Source organism: Cannabis sativa, chromosome 7 (assembly GCF_029168945.1).
Source record: "Cannabis sativa cultivar Pink pepper isolate KNU-18-1 chromosome 7, ASM2916894v1, whole genome shotgun sequence".
Lineage (NCBI taxonomy): Eukaryota > Viridiplantae > Streptophyta > Magnoliopsida > Rosales > Cannabaceae > Cannabis > Cannabis sativa.
Genome location: NC_083607.1, coordinates 11,272,682 through 11,289,750, shown reverse-complemented (window position 1 = coordinate 11,289,750; position 17,069 = coordinate 11,272,682). Strand labels below are relative to the sequence as shown.

At 34.4% G+C, this 17,069-nt stretch overlaps 1 non-coding gene across 1 annotated transcript; it reads right to left on the bottom strand.

The window, feature by feature from the left end:
- Positions 1–14,886: 14,886 nt before the first annotated feature.
- On the bottom strand, positions 14,887–14,993 carry LOC115698415 (small nucleolar RNA R71). The gene has a single exon (XR_004008163.2). It is a non-coding gene; the product is annotated as a small nucleolar RNA R71 (small nucleolar RNA).
- Positions 14,994–17,069: the final 2,076 nt, after the last annotated feature.

The window sequence follows — 17,069 nt, the reverse complement described above, 5'->3', positions numbered from 1 at the left end:
TAGAAGAGCTGACAACTCTATTCAATAAATGATGCTTTGACTCTCGCCTACCGGGACACTGTATCAATTTGTTGAAAACCTTGGAAATTATTTAGGATTGTATGTTTTAGTATTTTCACTAGTCATTCCTACTTGCTATATGCTTATAATTTCTGAATTGTGTATGAATTTATATTGAACCATGTTATTTTCTGTTATTAAGTTGTAGTTTAATTTTGAATCTTCATTGTTGGTCTAACATGTTTGTTTTTCTAATGAGATAAATCCCTAATGGATTTTCACCATTAGACATACATAATAGTGTAAGATCTCGAAAGATAAATATTGCATATGCAACATCTAGCTGTTCATCAATTGATGACACCTTAGACTAGTATTCTTACAATATGAAACAAGAAGATTACATAAATAAGATTACTTTGTCTTTCGCTAATCGAAGCATCGCTGGATTCTTATTTATAAACGAAATTATCCTAATTCCTCTTAGCTTATTCATTTCGAATTAGCTTCAAAACATATCATTGGATGAATGGTCTATAAATCATTTCATGTCATTCTATATTTTCTCTTAAGAAATTAAATGACGCATATGATTATAATCCCGAAATTCTATTCCCAATTGATATAAAACCTCAATCTTAGAAATCTCCTACTTGTATGGGCAAATCTGACTTAGAGTTTGTATTAGTAGTGCTGGTCCAAGATAGAATTACTCATTATTTTTGGTATAAATTTAAGTCTTTAACTTTAATTTTAAATTCCAAATAGAAATTTTCTTATATTTCTAATTCCAGAATACAATACAGTTACACTTTCTCAAGTGTTTAATATCCATCTTCTATTAATGGATTAAAACTGTATGGAGTATGAGTTAGGTATTCTGTGACCAGGATCCACTTGCAGTATTCTAAGAACTCTTTGATGTATCTAAACCTATGTCATCATAGACACTACCACATTTTTTTTTAATCTATGGCATTTGTATCTTGTTCATAGTGGATTTCACAAGATCAATCTTTGCAAAGAGTTAGTATGCCTATATCCACTGAAAGTAGTTCATCTCATTCGCAGATGGATGTACATTCAGGGGTGGATATGAGTTTTTCGTTGTATTCTTAAAACGATAACTCTAGATTATACCTTATGCAAAGAAATTTGAAATGTTTGAAAAATTTCATTAATTTCTAGCAATGGTTAAAACCATTAAGGTAAGTGGTTAAAGATCTTGCGAACTGATAGGGGTGGAGAAATAGTTAGTAGATATGCAGTTCAAAGATCATTAATTTGATTTTTGAATTATATCCAAACTTACCTCCCCAGAAATTTCGAGTTGCATGTTGATGATTAGTTACTAGTCGTTGCCTAAATCCTTCTGTGGTAATACAATTTCAAAATGATGTAATGTTTGTATACTTAATGTAAATCATTACTAGATTCATGGATGACCTAATCAAAATCTTAAGAAAAGCTAGAACTGTTAACCATGGTTTGTTAGCTATTCTAAGTGATTAGGGGTGGACCATCCCATTGTCAATAGATAAGAAAGTGTTTGTTCAAACAAATACTACTTTTCTAAGATAATGACTAAGTCTGAAAAACAAGTAGCAAATAAAGCAGATATTTTTCTTGATTCCAAAAGTGTTCTATCATCTTATATAACATATGATGATCCCACTGCCTCTGTTGTCTTGTCACAACCGAAGAGATCAATACCATTTAGTTTTCTTCGACATAATTCATGGTACCTTGTCGTAGTGGGAGAGTTTCTAGGAACTCACCTTCTTATGACTTGGGAGACACTAGTGATTAAAATCCATTGTGAGTTTAAACAAGTAATGGATTGTCAAGATAAGAAACTAAGAAGAAAGCCAATAGAACTATGGTTTAATCCATTCACATGGAGTAACCTAAAGTTTTCTATTACAAGGACATAAAAGGAAATTTTCGTTTATAAGTCCATTCAATGGACTTAACAAAAGTTCCTGTTCCTAGTATTATAGGTTTGAGTTTATCTAAACCTATGGCTTGTGGTATACCTGATAATTACTTACTCTAATGCAAGCAACTTACTTTAGTAAGATGCTGAAGCATTTTCTTTCTAATGGAAATCTATAGAAGTTTCACAACTTCTTAGGTATAGATTTTATTTATCTAAGGAAAAGTCTTAACTATTCCAGAAAAGATAAAGCCATGAAAGAATTTTTTATATCAACAGTGAGAGGTCTTAGATATGCTTTTGTATGCCTTAGACCAGACACCTGCTGTTGAGTGGGAGTAATGAGTAGGTATCAGATTAATCCAGGAGAAGAACATTGGAAGACAATCAAGTAAATTTTAAGATTAAGAAGAGGAACTATATGTTAGTCTATAAGGGTGTGTTTAAAACTCTTAGACTACACCATATCAGATTTCGAAATTTGCCTTTGTGCTAGTAAATATCTCTGATAAGATGGTGGTTACTCTGGGGGTGGAATAGTGATTTTGGAGAAGTGCAAAAACCTATATGAAGTTTCTAGGTCTACCAGAGAGAGACTGAATGTTAAAGCTGCAGGAAAGGTACTTATTCAGTCTAAGGAAAGTTCTATACATCTTTGGCACCATTCCAAATTGCCTTAAACTACTAGTGTTAATTTCCTGATTAACAAAAAGTAGTTGCCAAAGGTATAGAATCCAGTATCCCAAGAGAGTAGACATATAGAGAGGAATTTCACATTATCAATGATTTTGTGATTAAAGGAAGAGTAATGGTGGAGAAAAGGTTGTGTTTAATTCAACCTTTCAGATCCTATTACGAGGAGTTTACTACTACTACACTTGATTTGTATATCAAGGTGTTGAGATTATTTGAAACGCACTTTTTGTTTTATATTAGTGCAAGTGGGAGTTTGTTGGGTTTTATGCCCTAAATAAAACTCTTTTCAATATAATCAGATTTACTTATTAATATAGATCAGAAATAACATTTAATGTTGCATGGTTCACATGATTTATTTCATGATTATATGTACATAATGTATAAATTCATCTGAAACCCTTTTCACATACTTGATCCGGTTTATTGTGCTGTCAACACATTGGAAAGTAAACATGACTATGTGAATAAAGTTTTCCTAGATTTATCAGACATAGGGTTTTACTGATATGATAATCTACAACAGAGTTTACTTGCATTTGGAGAAGTGCTATGTTCTTTCCAGAGCATTGGTTAAAGTAAAGCTCAGGTTGGATGCATGGAGTATGCATCGGAAGGGACCGATATTAAACTTTGACTTAGATTTAATTAAACTTACCGTAAAATCTATTCAAGTCAATATCGCCTAGTTGATCCTAGATCAAATGATCTTAATCCTGTTATGATTAGGCTCAATCTTGAAAGGCTATTCGTGTTCCTTGAATTGTTAGTTAAGCCTACTTTTAGGTCAGGGTGAAACGTACTTTTTGGGAACACGGTAGTGCAATTGAGTGGGAGCGCTAGCATAAACATGGAATCTATAGCTTCTATCTGGCGAATAGTAAGCAAAGGATGATCACCTTCGAGCTTGACCAAACGAAAATAAATGGTGGAGATCTCATTTCACATAAGCTGAAATATTATTTATACGGGGTCAAGTGTTTTAAGGATAAAATACATAGTAGGGTGTTACGGTAATTTAATCCCTTTACTGTGTAGATCATTCATATAGAGGATCATTGATCACATTAGGATTATAACAATGGATAACTAATGATGTGTCTATATGGTGGAACATATAGAGCATTCTATATACTAAGAGTGCAATTCTAAGTTCTATGCGTGGATTCAACGAAGAATTAATAAGTTAGTGAATTTTAGTAATAAATTCTTGATCTACTTATTGGAAGCTCGGTTATATAGACCCATGGTCCCCCCACTAGTTGAAATAATATTGCTTGTAAGACTCATGTAATTGGTTTTGATTAATCAATTATAATTCTCAAATTAGACTATGTCTATTTGTGAATTTTTCACTAAGTAAGGGCGAAATTGTAAAGAAAGAGTTTACAGGGGCATATTTGTTAATTATGATACTTTGTATGGTTCAATTAATAAATATGATAAATGACAATATTATTTAATAATTATTTATAGTTATTAAATAGTTAGAATTGGCATTTAAATGGTTGAATTAGGAAATTGGCATTTTTGAGAAAATCATATACAAAAGGTGTTAAAATTGCAAAATTGCAAAAAGCAAGGCCCAATCCACTAAGTGTATGGCCGGCCACCTATGTAGGTATTTTAAGTTGATTTTTTCATTATTTTAATGCCATATAATTCAAATCTAACCCTAGTGGAATGCTATAAATAGATAGTGAAGGCTTCTAGAAAAATAAGACTTTTCTTCTGACACTTTCTGAATCAGAAAAACTGAGCCTTCTCTCTCCCTATCTTTATGTAACGCCCTAAATAATTAGGCACGCTACCCAAAAATGATTATGAAACCCTAATCCCCTAACTGGGATTACTAATTAAAAATAGCGCAGAATTTAAACTTTTATATTAAACAGACTGAAAATAATCTTGTAATATATTTAAACTTTTCAAACATAGTTGGGATCCCAAAAATATTTACAAAATTATTACAAGCTCTTTCTTACTAGCCGACCTAAGCGGCAAAACAGAATACAAAAGTCAACACTGCTAGACCCATAACCTGCTTGGTCTGAAGTGGCGTGAACATGTACATTCTTCGTCTGCTCCTGAAACTCATGGCTAATCAGCTATTGCTTTACCCTTTCCTGCACAGTAGAGCACCCGTGAGCCAAGCCCAACAAGACAGTATAAATCATAACAAATATATTATGCTTATTCACATATATGTCTGTATAGCACAAACCTGATCACTATATCAATATGCCCATTTATGTCTACGTGGCGTAGACCTATGTGTTGCTCTCACACATCTAATTAAATCTACGTGACGTAGACCCACGTGTTGCTCTCACACGTCTAATTACATTAAGGCCTTAGAAGTGGTTCATCTCGGTTATGAGTACCGAGTCCAACCTGATTATGCCTTGAGCGCATAATCCTTAAATTTCATTTCATTTAACATGGCATGGCATTATACACATATTCCACTAGAGTAATAACCCTAGGCTAACAAACCGTTCCTATTAGGGTAATAACCCTAATCCCGGTTACTAGACATTCATGCATATCATATTCACATAAGCGCCACTGCGCATACTCTACGTGCAAACTACTGTCTTACCTGTTGTCCAACTATAAAAGGAGATTCCGAATCCCCGGGTGCTCCTGATCAGGTGCCGATAATCCTAGTCACACAAATTCGGGATAATTCACACTTAGGTTTAACCCCTGATTTTCAACTCATAAAAATTCAAACATGGCATTTATAACTCACATAATCATACAGAGCTCGGAACGAGCTTTCCAACGATATAAAGAACTCCCAAATCGGAGTTCGAATCACAAAGTTATGCATTTTTGAAAATTCAACACAAACTGCCCAAAAACACGAGGGCGGGCCGTGGCATGCTCCAGACCATGCCGCGGCACCTGGGAAAAATTCCCAGGTTCACTCAAAGGAGCGGGCCGAGTCTGGGTGCAGAACCCAGAAAACCAGCAGCAAACTTCGAATTTCAGCAAGAACAATCAAACCTTTCACTCCAATTTCTCAACCAAGCATACAAATTAACCAAATATTGATGCTAGTAATTAACAAGGAAATAAAACTCATGTTTCAAACATCAATTTCCACCAATTAACCCAAGATTTCAGCTTGCATAAAATCAACTCAAAACATGCTTAAATTCACAAACTTTAAGCTTTCCAATTTGAGCTTCAACTCAATCATTTTCCAGCAGCAACCAACCACAAACAACATGAGATTTAGGTTAAGAAAACCCTAGAATCTCAACTAAAGCTCAACCAAACACCACAACAATGATTCAAGCACAAACATACTCAAATTAAACAAAGTTAACTCTAACTTTATCATACATGCATAAGCAAGATAACATCACCTAGTTCATGCTTTTCTCACAATTAAAATCTGCCATAAACAAAGTTTAAACCAAAGAAAATTACCTCAAATCCCAATTCAAAAGCAAGCTCAAGATCTACAACAATTAAGCTCCCAAGGCAAGACAAGATAAAGCTTTTCTTTCAAAAACCAAACTTGAAAAATCAAGAGGATTTGAGTGAGAGAGAGAGGTCGGGTGAGAGAAGAACACAACCAGAAAATAATCTCTTTTCCTCAAAAAATCACTTTTAATCAAATATAATCCAAATATGGTCAAATGACCATTTTGACCCTAGGGCTTATAAAACACACCTATTCACTTTCAAGGGCATAAATGCCATTTCACATTCAAATATTGCCAAATAAATTTCAGATTATCACATATCAAATAAAATGCCAAATAATCAATTCAATTTACATTTCGGGCCCGAACCCGGTTCGGCCCGAAATTCCCGGGTGTCACTATACCGCGCCAACCTGTCAGAACACACCTGAAAAGACAACACAGGCATACTATATAATAATATAGTTCTATTAAGCACGTAATTAAATTAATCTCAACAATTTACCCTTCTCGGGTCATAATTACCAAAATGCCCCTGGCTCACCAACGGGGTCTTTAACATGTTAAATTTCATAAAATTTCACATATATTGAACTATATAATAATATAATTCCTCAATTAACTCACAATTATCTAATTAGGGTTTTGCTAATCCTTTCCTTAATTCTGGGTATTACACTTTAGCTACCACTTCTTCTTTCTTCTTCCTTTGAATTTCGAAATCCTTAGTGATTAGAGTAGTGCCCACACACATCAAGTGATACCTCAATCATAGTGAGGAAGATCGTGAAGAAAGATCATCAGCAAAGGAGATTCAGCATCAAGGATTGAGAGAAAGAGATCCAGGTTCAGATATTGATAATGCTCTGCTACAGAAAGGAATCAAGGGCTAGATATCTGAACGGAAGGAGTCATATTATTCCGCTGCACCTAATGTAAGGTTTCCTAAACTTTATATGTGTTTAATTTATCGTTTTAGAAAGTTCTTATTTAGGATGTTAATAAACATACTTGTGTGTAGATCTAAGATCCTGGTAAAATAATTTCCAACAAAATCACGGTCACCGGAAAAGTCGGTGGAAAGTCAACGGAAAAGTCAACATCGCCGAAAAAGTCAACGTAATAGTTAACGTCGCTGGAAAAGTCACCAAAGTAAATGTCTCATATATAACTAAAAATATAACCAGTTATATGAATAAAAACTAATAACTCAAACCGGTTATAATTCAAATATAACCGGTTATGTAACATAATAAATAAATATAAATAACATAAAATAACTCAAATCAATTATAATTAAAATAGAACCGGTTCTGTAACAGTGTTATAATGAGTTAAAACAAATTACACAAAAGAACTCAAACTAGTTATAACTAAAATAGAACCGGTTATATAACATAATGAATACAAACAAGTAACACGCAATAACTCAAACCGATTAAAATTAAAAACAAAGAAGAAATCAATTCTTAAAACACTGAAATATAAATTAAAGACAAAACTAGTTTCACAATAAAATACTTCATAACACATAATACCTCATAAAACTGGTTATAATTTTTTTAAAAAAAAGTGGGGATCAAATGTCTCGGATATAATAAAAATAGAACCGGTTCTATAACATAATTAATAAAAATAAATAACACACAATAACTCAAACCGGTTATAATTAAAATATAACCAGTTTTTTTATATTATATTTTTAGTTATTGTGTGTTATTATTTGTGTTATTTATTTTGTTACGGAGCTGGTTCTTTTCATATTTATACTTCAGTATTTTTTCAAATTGATCCTTACCTTTTAAAAAAAAAAATTATAATCGGTTCTATGAGGTATTATGTGTTACGATGTAGAACTAGTTTTGTTTTTAATTTATGTTTTAGTATTTTAGGAACTGATTTCCCCTTTATTTTTTAATTGTAATCAATTTAAATTATTGTGTGTTACTTGTTTGTATTCATTATGTTATATAAGCAATTCTATTTTAGTTATAATCGATTTTGAGTTATTTCGTGTTATTGATTTTTATTCATTATAACACTGTTACAGAACCGGTTCTATTTTAATTATAACTGGTTTAAATTATTTTGTGTTATTTATTTTTATTCATTATGTTACAGAACCGGTTATATTTTAATTATAACCGGTTTGAGTTATTTTGTGTTATTTATTTTTATTCATTATGTTATAGAACCGGTTCTATTTTTATTATATCCGAGACATTTGATCTCCACTTTTTTTAAAATAAAATTATAATCGGTTTGATGAGTTATTATGTGTTATGAAGTATTTTATTATAAAACTAGTTTTGTCTTTAATTTATATTTCAGTGTTTTAGGAATTGATTTTCTTCTTTGTTTTTAATTGTAATCGGTTTGAGTTATTGCGTGTTACTTGTTTATATTCATTATGTTATATAACCGGTTCTATTTTAGTTATAACCAGTTTGAGTTCTTTCGTGTTATTTGTTTTTATTCATTATAACACTTTTATAGAACCGGTTCTATTTTAATTATAACTGGTTTGAGTTATTTTATGTTATTTATATTTATTTATTATTTTACAGAACCGATTATATTTCAATTATAGCCGGTTTGAGTTATTAGTTTTTATTCATATAACCGGTTATATTTTTAGTTATATATGAGACATTTACTTTGGTGACTTTTCCAGCAACGATGACTTTTCTGTTGACTTTTCCGGCGGCGTTGACTTTTCCGTTGACTTTCCGGCCATGTTGACTTTTTCATTAACTTTTTCGGCTACCGTGATTTTTCCGGTGCCGGTGACTTTTCTGGCGACTTTTCCGGCAAAACTTATTGTTGTTTTACAAGTATGGGATTTCTACTTGTTTTACAAAAATATGGCATAAAAAAACCATATAAATGTAAAAAAAAACAAAAAATCTATAACCATTTAGCTTTATTTATTTATGCCATAAAAAAATAAACTCTTCAAATTTTCTGATATTTAAGGTAATTTTCTGTTATTATTATATGTAGAGATTTCAATATGGGCTAAGTAATTTTTTAGCACGATACAAGATTAGTGCGAGTTTAGAAAGCACAAACTCAAAAAAAATATGAACTTAATCCACATCTTAATGTATAATTTGGAACAACATAACAACACGACAAATCCAAAGACACGGTAAAAAACATGATATTCTATTAATATTATAACGCTAGTATATTTTTATTTGCTAATTATATGTAAATTAAAGTTGATTAACATATTATGTAACTCTTATTTCTGAGTATAAACATTGAGTATTTATTAAGAAGTATTAAATTTCAATATTAATAAATATTCTTGATATGCTTGTGTGTAAAATAATGTTAAAAACATAATTAAAATTATAATAAAATACTAAGAAATGCATTTAGTATAGTGTGAGCCCTTAATTTTTTTTTTCTTGAATTTGTGAGCCCTTAAATTGTTAAAGAGAAAATGTAGGGTTCAAATTCTAACCCCTCTACGCCTTTTAGTAAAAGGGTAATTATATTTTCACCCCAAATAATTATAAGTACACCCCATGTTTAAATTGACCCCATTTAATAAATTAAAATATTATTTTTTGATAAAAACATCCCATCTATTTACAATTATAGGCTTTGAATCAAAAGTACACCCCACTCCACCCACCTTTACTATTTTTATTCCCCTTTTTTTTCATCAATTTTTTTTTCTCAATCTCCACCTGTCTTACTATTGTCTTACTATTAAACATAGTATCAATTTTGTTATATAAATTGTTATCATTGGAATATAAAGAATATAAAGCCTACGAGTCTTCAATTATGTTCAACAAAAAAATCATTAAAAAAAAATACAAATTAATTACAGAGTTACAGTAACATAAAATTAAAAGAATTAGTTTTTTTTAAGGAAGTTTACAGTAACATAAACCACATCAAAGAGAGATAAATCTCCAATAACATAAGAGAAAGTCATTGGGGAACCCATCCCCAAAATCGAAACTCTTATACAACTAAATTAATATCATACATATCTTTCTCAAAAAAAAAAAAGTATCATACATATCATTATATTAATGTTTCACAATCCATATAAAATCTTTGTAATTGTAATGTTGAATTGATGATTTGTTTAAGGTTGAATAAAATAGTTGAATTTTAATAGGTTGGGGTGTATTTATTAAGAATAAATTTTATAAGAAACTTCATTTTAGAATTGTCTATTTTAGTCATTTTATAAAAGGATAAAAATGTATTTAATTTATTGGGGTGTAAATATAACTCCCCTTTAGTAAAATAAAAGCTAATTAGGATTTTTGCCCCCTAAACTTTAACATGTACCAAATCATGCCCCCTGAACTTTTAAGGTCGTTAAAAATGTCCCTTGAACTATTAAGATTGTTGAATTTAAGGACTTTTGTCTAATTTTAGTAAAAATGTCTAACATTGATGAAAGTTCAGGGAGGATGATTTAGTACATGTCAAAGTTCGAGGGGCATGATTTGGTAGATATCAAAATCTCGGGAGCATGGTTTCGTACATAAATAATCATTGATATAGTGAAATTTAATAAAATTAGACAAAAGTCCTTAAATCTAGCAATCTCAATAGTTCAAGGGGCATTTTTAACGACCTAAAAAGTTCATGGGACATGATTTGGTACATGTCAAAGTTCTGAAGGCAAAAATCCTAATTAGCCTAAAATAAAATCTGGACCGATGAGATTTTGAGCCCAGCTTGACACAAGACACGACACAAATGGGCTGTGCCTATGGACCAGAGTGTTCCTTCCTTGTCATACCCGAGACGGATACGAATTTGGAAAACTTACAAAAATATTGTAAAATGGCAAAAAGTTTACAAAAATACTGTGACACTGAGTTTTTTATATTTTAACTAGACCAACTTTACAAAAATACTGTATTTAAAATTTTAAAATTATAAAAATAAAAATAACTCAAAAATAATTAAAAAAACGAACCTAGAATAACTTAATAAACAACTATAAAACAACAAAATATAACTGCAAAGCAGCAAAAAAATAACAAAATATTGATCTAATTACAATAAGCAAAATAATATCAACTCTTCAATAGGTTTTTGTATTACAATTTTTTTTATTTAGTTTCGACAACATGATTTACCTTTTTGTTATATTACACTGTCTTTTGCATAGAATTTATTGCTATAACTTTATTCTTTTAATTTTTTTCTTACTTTTTTCCTTTTTGAATTAGATAGTTATAAAATAACTATAAACTAAAAAGCAACATAAAAATAACAAAATATATCCACATATATACACCTGAGCCCTTTCGTTGAACTCAGTGATGCTTCTTACTGGACAACCTTTTAAGTCATCCCACAACTCGCCCCCTGCGGTTAGTAGATCTGTAGAGATCCCCGCATGAAGGGCTGTAAGTTGTGTGCTGTCACCCAAATTCCTAACCCTAGTCCCAGCCGTGCTAAAACAACTTAAGTATGCCTTAAGTGTCTCACCGGGCTGCTGCTTCATATTGGTTCGCGATGCCGCTTTGGGTCGTCTATCCCTAGCACCCTGGAACTATTTCTTGAAATCCCTGGACAGCTGCTCCTAAGAAGTTATTGAATGATGAGTAAACTTGTTAAACCTGCTGCTCGCTGCTCCAACAAGCGAGGTGGGGAACAAAATATAGCGTAAATTGTTCGTCACATTACTCACTCACATTATTGTGTTAAAGTTATTCAAATGCAAGACCGAATCAGTGGTTTCGTCATATGATGACAAATGCGGGTTTTTGAATCCCAAAGGAAAATGGGTATTCATTATATTCGGATGATACGGCTGAAGCTCCTTGTCTGAGTCGTATTCAGATTGTCTCCCTAGTTCTCCCACTTGATATCTCCTGAACTTGTCATCCAGCTCGTTTATCCGCAATTGGTTGGGATCCTCTTGCTTTGGACCAAGTTGTTGGCGAAGGTCAGGTTTCTTCTGATTCAAGTGCTCTCGCAGATCCGGTTGGGAGTAATTGTTGGCAGACCTCCTCTTACTCACAGCTCGCGTCCTACTCATAGACTTTGTATTTGAGTGACTCACGGATTTACTAGTTCCCATACTTTCTCGATCATTAGCTCGTTGAGTGCTTTCTCCTCTTCGAGTTGATCGATTGTGGGTTCTTAACCGCCTCGAGATCACACTTGCTTCTTCACGCTCTGTTCTTTACCCCTGAGTGCGGTTCGTTATATTTTCCCCATTAGGGTCTGTACGAGTCCTCGCTCTATGGGTTTGGAAAAAATGCTGGTGATTTCTCGCAGGTGACCTATGTTCTCCCGGTTGAGTACTAGGATCCTCCTCATTGTCATGAGAAATTTCTTGTTCATCAGTTTCCGGTTGCCTCCCATCTGACTGTTTGTTTTGATTTTCAAGGGGTATCTCATTTTCCCTGGGTTGTTCTTCCCAGAAATTTTCCTGTCTCCTAGTTCGTGAGCCACGAGGCCTACGTCGTGGTCTTCTACTCCAGGTTCAGGTTGATTTTGAGCATTCGTCCCTCGTGTCACCCTTGCCGAGGCTGCATCACGCTCTAATTCAGCGTTTCGATGTTGTGCCTCTTCTAGACGGCGTCTCAGGCGGCAGTTTTCCATTTCATAAGTACCTTCTTCGATAGACTAGGCACCTCCACCATTGAGGTCTTCATCCCTCATCCCAGGGTTCTGGCCACTCCCACACTGAGCTCTCCTCGAGCGTGTTGCCCACGTACTAGGACCAACGTCGTGTTGGGTCCTCATAGAACGGGTGGTCCATCTGGACCGCGAGTTGGTAGACCTTCTGGAGTCCATGGGCTCTTTCCTAGAACGATCATTAGTTTCCTCATGTGGGGTATTAACATTTTCTGGATTTTCAACCATGAAGGATGTTAGGTTATAATTAGCCTATGTTTCGGGTCTTTAAAGTTAGCATTATCTCGTCTATTGGTGTCTTTTGGAGCAGTTTTGCGCTTGATTTTCATTATTTCAGGTTCCCGGAGTGTTAAAGTTCAAATTCAGTCAAATGGCGAAAAACTGGGATAAATTGGAAAAAAATTGGAAAATTCGTCTCCAGAAGCTACAGTAGTCGCGACTTCATGAGAGCCAGGTCGCGACCCTTTTTCCTGGTCGCGACCCTGGTCGCGACTTCGAGGTTTGGCAGAACCTTCGATTTTTGAGGTTTGCCTGTAGTCGCGACCAGCTTAAGGGCTAGTCGCGACTTGGTACGGACGTCGTGGTTTTGACCTAATTTTGATTTTTTTTCTCAATTGGAGGCACACTACTCATCCCTATATAAGGAATACGACACTGAAGGTCAGGGAAAAAAAAACAAACCTAATAGTGTATGCAAGTGGAGAAGAAGCTATCTTGAAGACCCGGAGCGATATCACCTTCTAGTTTCTTTCTTTTACCCTTTGAATTCTTCTTTATATTTGTTTTTATTTCTGAATTAATCATGGATGTTTTTAGAGTTATTATGAACTAAATTTCCCAATAAGAGAGGATGATGAATGTTGTTTAAGTTTATGCCTAGTTAATAAATAATTGCCATTCCTTCATCTTATGTGTGAATATTATCTTTATTTGTGTTTAATTCCATGTGCAAGCTTGATCACCTTTTACATGTTTAATGATCTCAATTCGAAATCTGAAAAGTGAGAATTGAGAATGCTAAAATTTGGATAGTCTAGGTTTTGATGTAAAACGAAAGTATTTACATAGCCTCAGTGACTAATAGATTATTGCTTAATGCTGATTTTGTGTTGATTTAATTAAGAAGTTAATTAGAGAATACATTATTTAGAACCTAAAAGATCTGAAAAGAGTTAGGTTAATTTATAATCTGTCATTCACATTGAGATAAGGATAGCAATTAGGTATTAACATTGGTAGCTTAACAACAGGATTCACCTCCCTAATCTCTCATCTTGATTAATCTTCGTTTATTTTCTCTTTGATTTCTGGGTTATTTACTTTAAAATTGCAAACTTATTATTTTACCGAATAGAATCATAAGTATAGTTCAGTAGTATTTAATCCAATTCCCTGTGGTTCGACCTCACTTGCGTGAGATACTACTTGATTGCGTACACTTGCGTAATAAACATAAAATTCGTAACAAGTTTTTGGCGTCGTTGCCGGGGAATTGTTTAAAGATTAATATTACACAAATTATACTAACTTCTACTTTGGTATATTGTCTCTTGCTGATTTTTCTAACCTTTTTCTTGCAATATTTTCGTCATCTATTTCAGGAATCCTAAGTGTATGCGTCGTCAAGGACAAGCTGTCATATTACCAGTTGATCCTGAAATCGAGAAAACTTGTAGGAGAAACCGAAAGAACAAGAGGCAAGAAGGAGTTTCAGCAACTGCTGAAACTTTAGAAATCATGGCTGCTAATGCTGCGAACAATGGAGGTAATAACGGTAATAATGGTGGCGCCGTGGAAGATCAAGCTAATGGTCGCAGCTTGAGAGATTACATTCTCCCTACTCTGACGGGAGTGCAGTCATGTATCAGGCCACCGGCAGTGGATGCAAATAACTTTGAGATCAAACCTGCCATTCTTCAAATGGTGCAGTCTTCAGTTCAGTTTGGTGGCCTCCCTTCTGAAGATCCTAACCTGCATCTCTCTAACTTCATGGAACTTTGTGAAACTTTTAAAGTTAATGGAGTTAGTGATGATGCCATTCGACTGAGACTGTTTCCATTCTCTCTCAGAGAACGAGCCAAGAGTTGGCTAAACTCCTTGCCACCCAACTCTATTGCCACCTGGAATGATCTGGGAACGAAATTCTTGTCAAAGTTCTTTCCTCCAGCCAAGTCTGCAAAGCTGAGAGGAGAAATCAATAACTTCTGCCAACAAGATAATGAATCTCTCCATGAGGCTTGGGAGAGGTTTAAAGATTTGATCAGAAAGTGCCCTCATCATGGTATAGAGAAGTGGATGCTGGTCCACAACTTCTACAATGGGTTGGTAGGAAACACTAGAACTCTAATAGATGCAGCAGCTGGTGGAGCCTTCATGAGAAAAAGTGCTAATGAGGCTTATGATCTATTGCAGGAGATGGCTCTAAACAATCAGCAGTGGCCAACTGAAAGGAGTCAATCAAAGAGGGTAGCTGGTGTGTTAGAGGTTGATGCCATCACAAAGTTGACAGCTCAGGTTGAGGCATTGACAAAGCTAATTGCAGGGCAAGCTAAACAAGCCCAAGTTGTGTGTGAGTTATGTGGAGGAAGTCATCACTTTTCAGAGTGTCAAGCAGATGTGGATGATTTGCCAATGGATGAAGCTAAAGCCATTGGAAACTATTCACATAACAACAACAACAATTATGGGTTCAACTAGGGTAATAACCGAAGAAACAATGGGTTCTATCAGCAACGAAATTAGAACTAGAATCAGAATCAACAGTTTAATCAGCAACAAACCTCTGGTGGAAATTTTAGTTTGCAAACAGATTTATTGCTTCAATTCATGACTGAAACTAGATCTTCAATCAAAGACCTGCAGACACAGATGGGCCAACTGGCAACTCAAGTAGCAACTCGTCCTCAAGGGAATCTGCCTAGCACAACTGAAGTAAACCCCAAAGAAAACTGCAAAGTAATTACCCTTAGAAGCGGTAAAAATTATGATGGTCCTGAAATGCCACAACTAGTGAATGGAGAAAAGGAGAATGAAGCTCAACCAATGTCAACCCCAACACCCACTTCAACGAAGGCTACTGACAGTCCAACACAGCCACAGCAGTCTCCACCAATTAATAGTGATCACCATGTGAAAATACCCTACCCTCAAAGGCTTAGAAAGTCAAGCCTAGACAAGCAGTTCACCAAATTCCTAGAAGTCTTCAAAAGACTTCACATTAACATTCCCTTTGCTGAAGCTTTAGAGCAGATGCCAAGTTATGTGAAGTTTATGAAGGAAATTCTGTCAAAGAAGAGAAAGATGGAGGATTATGAGACAGTGGCTCTAACTGAAGAGTGCAGCGCCATTCTACAGAAGAAACTCCCTCCCAAACTCAGAGATCCAGGGAGTTTCACTATTCCTTGTACTATTGGGAGAATTGAAGGAATAAATGCACTTTGTGACTTGGGAGCCAGCATTAACTTGATGCCTCTATCAGTGTTTAAAAGATTGCAGCTGGGTGAAGCAAAGCCAACAACAGTAACTCTCCAATTGGCGGACCGATCACTAGCCCATCCTAGAGGAGTCATTGAGGATGTGTTAGTTAAAGTTGACAAGTTCATCTTTCTAGCTGACTTCATCGTTTTGGATATGGAAGAAGATAGCAATGTCCCAATCATTCTTGGGAGACCATTCTTGGCAACTGGCCAAGCCTTGATCGATGTTCAGAAGGGTGAATTAAAGCTGAGAGTCCAAGGAGAAGAAGTGGTCTTTAATGTGCTAAAGGCTATGACGTACCCAAAGGCAAGTGATAACTGTTTCTTCATTGACTTAATTGATAAAATTGTGGGTGAGAAAAAGCTGCGAGATGATCCTCTTGAACTAAGTTTAACTGAAGATGAATTGACGGAGCAAGAGGGACAAGAGGTCATGGGTTATGTGAAGTGGCTTGATTCCTATGGGCCCTTGAACAGAAGATATTTTGAGGAATTGGGAGCAGTTCCAAAAGAGCTAAAGCCATCTACTGAAAAGCCTCCAGAACTTGAATTGAAGGTGCTTCCTAGTCACTTGAGGTATGAATTTTTGGGTCAAGATAAAAAGCTGTCAGTTATTGTTTCAGCTTATCTCTCTGATGTGGAAACTGAAAGACTTTTGAGGGTACTCCGAGCTCATAATAAGGCCATCGCTTGGACACTAGGTGATGTCAAAGGAATCAGTCCTTCAACAGTGATGCATCGAATTCTCATGGAAGACAATACCTGTAAAGCCCGCTTAGTTAATTTGGAAATTAGCAGTTATTTATGTTAATCAGGAAATTATTTATAGCTATTTAAATAATTTATCATGGATATTTATGGAATTCAGATATGCATATTTATGTC